The following is a 6,800-nucleotide window of genomic DNA, read 5'->3' on the forward strand; positions in this document are numbered from 1 at the left end:
ATTTTCTTTCTTTTTTTTTTAACACCCCTCACCCACCCACCACCCAAAGCAATTGTCTTTAATAACTTTTTCAAACCTTTCTCTCTCTTCCTTTAGCCCTTGCTAAATTTTTAAAATTTATGTCTGCCATAGTATCTAGAGTCTTGAGAAAGGATTTCCATCTTCGTTCATGTCTGGGGATTTCTGCGTGATTAGGGCCTCAGTTGATTTTCATTTACCCCTTTGTTAAAAATGATTTGAAATGAATATAGGGCAGCTCTTCAGTAGCTAGATCTGAAAGGAGATCAAGAATAAGGCAAGTCTGATCTGCTTCAGTCTAGATTTGTGATGTTTAATTCTATATTTGGTATAGTTTTATTTTGTCCTTGGGGCTCTGGTGTAAACTGCTTTGAAATTACTGAGATGACTAATTATTATTTACTGGCCTAATTATTATTTACTGGCCTTTTAGATGTGCTCTTTTTAAATAATTAACAATCAAATAATTACCTAAACCATTAGGAAAGAAAGTTTTTATTTGGTAGCAATTTTTAAGCTCTGTGAAAATTAGCATATAAAGTAGACTATTCATATACACACACACACACACACACACACACTCCTATTAATTTAAGAAACTTGCGTGTCTCTGGTACTAAGTACAGCTTTACAGTATAAATTTCCTCCCTTATCCAGGGATAACTTTCCTTTCCTCATTAAGAGAATTTCAAAAGGAATATAAGTAAAAGCAAGAAGAAAATAGGGTTCTTTCCATGGTAACAAACGGATGAATGGGATTCCAACGGAAGATAAAGTGGGTGCAAGGGCAGAGGTTATTTAAACTCTAGACCAAATCTGCTGTTTCTTGGGGTGGGAGGCTTAATGAAGAACTGTGGTTTCTTTTAGGAAGGAAAAGCTTGATGCTATAGGTAAACAAGCAGTTCTGGGCTAAGTCTTTTACAGATCTAAATAGAGCTTGCATAATTTAGTAGATTTTTTGTGTCCTCTACTCTGTAGCATCTTGCAAATATGAAAACCCGGCCAATCAGATTAGAACGATCTGCACCTGGTTCTGTTTGTTTTCCCCAGGCCCAGCTTCCTTCTTAGGTGCAGGACCCACCCACCCCCAGTGGCACCCCGTAGTGTCTGTAGACCTGTGATCTTAGTCCAGCCCCAGGGGAGAGCTGCTCCTGTGAGAGTCCTTAGGAAGGAGCACCTGTATAAACAAGCCTAGCTCTTATTTTCCTCCTCCAAGTCCTTGTGGGTTTTCATGCAGTAGACAAGGAGTTAAGGAAAATTCCGCTTTCTAAACAAGTGGCCCAAGAGAAGCAGATTGACTGGAAGTGGCCCAATCAATCTACCTGAATTACAGGTTTATCGTCACAAAGAGGCGCCAAGGAGAAGAACCTGGAGGACTGGGGCCCCAGAAATGAGGAAGCCCCCTGCAGAACTCTCTGGGCTTTTCAGTTCTTTCTAGTATATTGCTTATTGAGAGGCCAGAATATAATCCTGCAAGATTTTAATACATTATTGTGACTTCTTTTTGAATGTAGAGGATTTTTTTTTAATGGATGGTATAATACAAAGAAAATACAGCTTTGATGGTTCAAGGGTACAACTCTCATCTTCCATGCATGTCTTTTTGTGCAGTGTACTTTACCCACAGCCACCGCCTGTGGATACTTGCGTGCTGCTAAGTAAGTCTCAGCAGAGCTTACAGACTAAGAAAGGCCAGGATGAAAGTTTAGAAAGCTGGCAATCTGCTTCTGAAAATCAGCCAGTTAAAACCCTGTGTATCAAGATGGTCTGATCTGTAATCAATCCTGGCGATGGCACAAGACCAGGCAGCATTTTGTTCAGATGTGCATGGATGGGATTGCTTTGAGTAGGGACTTGACTATGCCATTGAAAAACAACATTCTACCCTGAAGTTAAGAGCCCTGGTGGCGTAGTGATTATGTGTTGGGCTATGATCCACAAGGTCAGCAGTTCGAAACCACCAGCTATTCTTTGAGAGAAAGATGTGGCTTTCTATTCCCATTAATAATTAAAATCTGGGGAACTCAAAGGGGGCATTTCTTTTTTTTTTAAACATTTTATTAGGTGCTCATACAACTCTTATCACAATCCATACACACATCGGGGCATTTCTATAGGGTCGCTGTAAGTTGGCATTCACTCAGTGGCAGGGAGTTATCCAGAAGTTATCAGATCTAATTTCTTCTTAAATTGCAGCTACTCAGTGTCACTGACCTCAGTTTTTCTTCATTCCCCATTGGTAAAATGAAAGCAACACTAGAGGTAATTTTTTTTACTTCTTCCACTGCTTCCCCTGTGAAGTTGAAGACCTTTCAACCACCCAAGGAATCCTGTAGCTGGGCACCCTGATGCTATCTTTGCAGCACCAGGAACTAGCGCTGGGTATTGTTGTTGTCATTTATTTTTGAGTACTGAGAGCCGTCTTTTTTGAACATTAGATGTTAGGGCTGTGTTGGCAGATCCCTGGGTTCACTTAAGCCTTGTAAGAGGTCATGCATCCAGTGTCATTAAAAGCAGTGTCTGTAAAAGGAATGCAGGTATCATTTCCAAATGTCTGGAAGTGGTGTGTCATTTATGGTAGTGAAGATTTCATAGGTTTTGTCATATTTTCTCCAGCTTCTCTAGAAGTCTTCTGATATTCAAGAGGTGCTGTTTGGAACCATTGTTATAAATTCCTTGAAATGATTGCATCTTGAGACTTTAAAATAATGTTATGTTAGTTATGCTGCAGCTATGCTCTATAATTCTGTCACTATTTCACTTGAAAATGTGAGTAGACAGGAATCTGTAATGTAGGAGGGGAGGGGAAGAACCGAGTGCAACAGGCTCACAATTGTAAGCATAAGCACAATGTGAATCTCAGCCCCTTCTGACTCTACTAGACAAAATAGAACTGCCATTGTGGGTTTCTAAAACTGTAACTTGTTATGTTGTTCTCTATTTTACCTCTGTGCATTCTTATATCCATTTTCATTCTAAAAGATTGAAAACAGGACTCAGACAAAATTCATGAGTAAAGTATTTATTAAAGAAGTTAAGTTGTAATGCCAGTTAGAAATGCTCAGGATAGTTGTTTATCAGGACTTGTTCTTTCAGGTCTGCTAGCAAATGCTCAAAGGGACATACCTTCATTGGAAGCCTCAGCCCAAAGGCATTCACCTCAAGTTCCATGGGTCAGCAAACCCTTTCCCTGTATGAAGTGCCCAGAGGCACCCCACGCTAAAAAACTTCAACCCAAAGCCACTCAGCTTTACTTGTAAATGGGCTGGGAAGTCCATCCCTCGTTTCCATGCTCTGGTTCCTGTTTCTGCTGCTGCTCCTCTGATGTTAATAAAGGTCTTTTGGATCCAGGAGGTTCACTGCACAGGGATCTCAGGTCCAGAGGAGCATTCCACTCCTGGCTCTTGATGGTAATGAGATCCCTCCTTCTGCTTCTCAGAAGGCTCATTTTATACACAGCAGAATGGTACTCTAGGGAATCCTGTTCATGAGGACTCAGGTGAATCCGGTCAGCATCCTCCGCACCCTGCTCCTTCTTTCCAGAGCCGTGCAGGACAAGATCATTTGGTTGAATTTAGACACTTTGGCTAGAATAGCCACAATAAATAATTCACTGGCCCTGCACTCTCTATGGAATAGAAAGCCTCATCTTTCTCTCTCAAAGTGCCTAGTGGTTTTGAACTGCTAGCCTTGCGGTTAATATCCCTACTTGTAAACTACACCAACACCAGGTCTCCTCTAAATCTCCCTTAATTGTCTTTTCTGAGCCCTTATGCCCAAACTAATTTGAGATCTCTTTTGGATGTGGTTTTCTTGTTTTCTCAGATCAGGGGGCTGGGAGGATGGGGGTGGGGTGGTGTGGGGTGGTGTGTGTGTGTATGTGTAAAGAATTTAGAAATGCTTTCAATAATCTTCAGATTTCCTCTTCCTGAGTCAGAAGAATTTCAACTCTGCATGACTCAGTGTAGTAAGTGTCAAGAAAGAAAATTTCAAATGTATGAGTATAAATCTCCGCCAAGCAGTAGGCAAGTGTGTATGGTGAGCAACAACACTCCTGAGGTGTTCACTTTAGACTCGTCAGTCAGCTGAGATCAAAGGGGCAGCATTTATCCAAGGATAAACCAGAAGGATTAGGAAGGAAGGAGGAATGGGAGCACCCAAACAAGGAGGAAGTGGGATACTGGTAAGTGATGTTACATTGTGGGGATTGCAGTCAATAATGTGAAACAATATGCATGAATTGTTGAATAGAAAAGACTGACCAGTTCTGTAAACCTACACCCCCATTTTTTTTTACAAAAGAACATCATTGGGTTCTTCTCACAGGTACTATGATGCTCAGTAGAATAATATGCATGGTGATATTTCTGGCAGGTGAGTATTTGCCAATGCTTTATGAGATCAGCTGGCTTAAAAATAACCCATGAAGGATGTGCTAGGTGTAGTTTCATGCTCCTCAGTCTGTTGTTTTTGGGCGATTGAATTGATTGACTCGTCAAAACCACATTCACTGCTATCGAGTTGATTCAACTCTTATAGTGACTCTGTAGGACAGAGTAGAACTGCTCCTGTGGGTTACAGAAATCTATACAGGAGTAGAAAGCCTCATCTTCCTCCACTGAATGGCTGGTGGTTTTGAACTGTGAACCTTGTCTTCAGTAGTCCAGCTCTGTAATGCGCTACACTGGTGAACTCCAGTATCACAGACTAGAACTTCACCGTTGGGTTTTCTTGGCCGTAATCTTTGTGAGAGGACTAAATGTGTTCTGCTGAAGGGTTGGTGGGTTTGAACTGCTGGCTGTTCAGTTATCACCTGAGTGCTTAACCATTGACTAGTAGGGCTCCTTTGCCCTCTACTTTAGTGCAGTGTCAGATTTGACATACCTAGAAATTTGTCTATAATTTCAGTTGATTGTCCTCCCCACCCCCGATACATATAATCATAGTGATTAATTATATGGGAGGTAACAAGTTTGCATGCTTGTTACTGTCTCATCAGTGGGATTACAAAAATACAAATTAGATTTTTGGATAGCTATCTGGCAAGTCATCTCTGATTCGCCAAAGCCACACATATGGTGTTAATTTTTATCTAATTCATAGAGTCTCTGATACCCAAACACACACAAATTATGTGTAATAACTAGACTTATTGGCATTAACCTTTTGTAGTTCTTGCCAGCAATGAAATAATATGTCCTAAATTTGGATCTGGTTTCAAAACAAATGTCAAAAGTTTTAAAGCAGTAGATTTGCTGGAATGTCCACAGATTGTTTAATGAAGTGGTTTCTCTTTACTCCCTTGTGAGTCTGACAGCACTTCAGGTAGTGAATTTCCATTTGGTAGATGCCTCCTACCTTTGCTTAAATTCACTCAAGACTGAATGACATGGAGAGAACAAATTTAGCTCTCTTTTAAAGTCCTTTAGTAAGCAAATCAATTTCTCAATATAAAACATTACTCCAAATGCCAAAAGAAGATAAATACCAGGGTCTCAAATGGGAAAAGCTGACAACTGTGGCAGCCAGGAAAGACTTGCTTGTGTTAATTAGTTGTGTGTTAAATAATCAACTTCACACTCATTGTTTTACTTTGGGAAATATTTATATTGGAAAGTTATTGGAGAAAAACACTATACTATGCCACCCGGGCTCCTTTGACAAGAGAATAGGGCAGTTAAAAGAGATATGTGCTGGAAATTTTGCTACATTAACCAGTAGCCATTGATTTGAGTCATGTCAACCACTGTGTTTCTAAGTAGAAATGGGCTCTCTAGAATTTTCAGTGGCAGATTTTTGGAAACGGATCATCGGGTTATTCTGCAGTCATTCCAGCTGGCTCTGGGTGGACTTGAACCTCTACCTTTCAGGTTAGAAGCTGTTTGCTTTCACTGTTTGCCCCATCCTGGGATTGTTTAGAAAAGATGTGTCCTTCCATATTCAAAGCAGCTTCATGTGCGAGACCATTAGGAAAATGGGTGGAGCATTAGCATATTTAGAAAGGAATTCTTTATTTTATCATATCCATGTGGGATTTACTCGTTTTGCTTTAGTTCATCATCAGGTCTTAAGTTGCTATTAGGTGCCATTGAGTTGGCTCCAACATAGAGCGACTTGATGCACAACAGAACGAAACAGTGCACAGTCCTCTGCCATCCTCAGGGTTTAAATTAGGATTAAGTAAATTGGAATACGGGAACTGCAAAGAAAGATGACTAGTAGTTGTTGTTGAATGGCTGCTATGAACCTATGTATCATGCCAGGCACTCTTCATGGTTGTCTGGTGGGATAAATGTTTTAATTACCATGTTGCAAAGGACAGCAGCTCCAGGGCACACTCAATCTTTAGGAAACTCCTAAGTGATTTCATAGAAGCCCAGATCTTTTAGGGCACTGGGAAGAGCAGATTTGAAGTTACCTCTTCTCGAGAATGAAGCAAAAACAGGGATTATTCCGTATGTCACTCCATAGATATATGCCAGATACTGTTTTATATGATAAGTATGCCTTCAACCCTCCTAAAAGACGAAACGTTACATTCTTTTATATAATTTTGATATTCCATAAGTTTATAGAAGATAATTATTTTTTCTGGTAGAAATTCTTGAGCAATTAGAGAATAACTCCAGCTTACTAAATTTTTTATTTTGAAGAAACTATAATGCACAAAAACGTTTGGGGATGTGAGTTAACAGTGTAATGGATTTCATATTGAAATTAGTTATACTGACAGTTGACATAATTGGAGAGTAGCAAAAAGAGCATTTCCTTAGTTATGTGCT

General features: G+C 40.0%; 1 protein-coding gene across 1 annotated transcript in view; it reads left to right on the forward strand.

The window, feature by feature from the left end:
- SH3RF1 (SH3 domain containing ring finger 1) overlaps positions 1-6,800 on the forward strand; it is a 235,081-nt gene that overhangs the window by 91,966 nt on the left and 136,315 nt on the right. The window lies entirely within an intron of this gene.

Source organism: Echinops telfairi, unplaced genomic scaffold, assembly GCF_000313985.2.
Source record: "Echinops telfairi isolate 266 unplaced genomic scaffold, ASM31398v2 ScPeMD7_5;HRSCAF=22, whole genome shotgun sequence".
NCBI classification, from domain to species: Eukaryota; Metazoa; Chordata; class Mammalia; order Afrosoricida; family Tenrecidae; genus Echinops; species Echinops telfairi.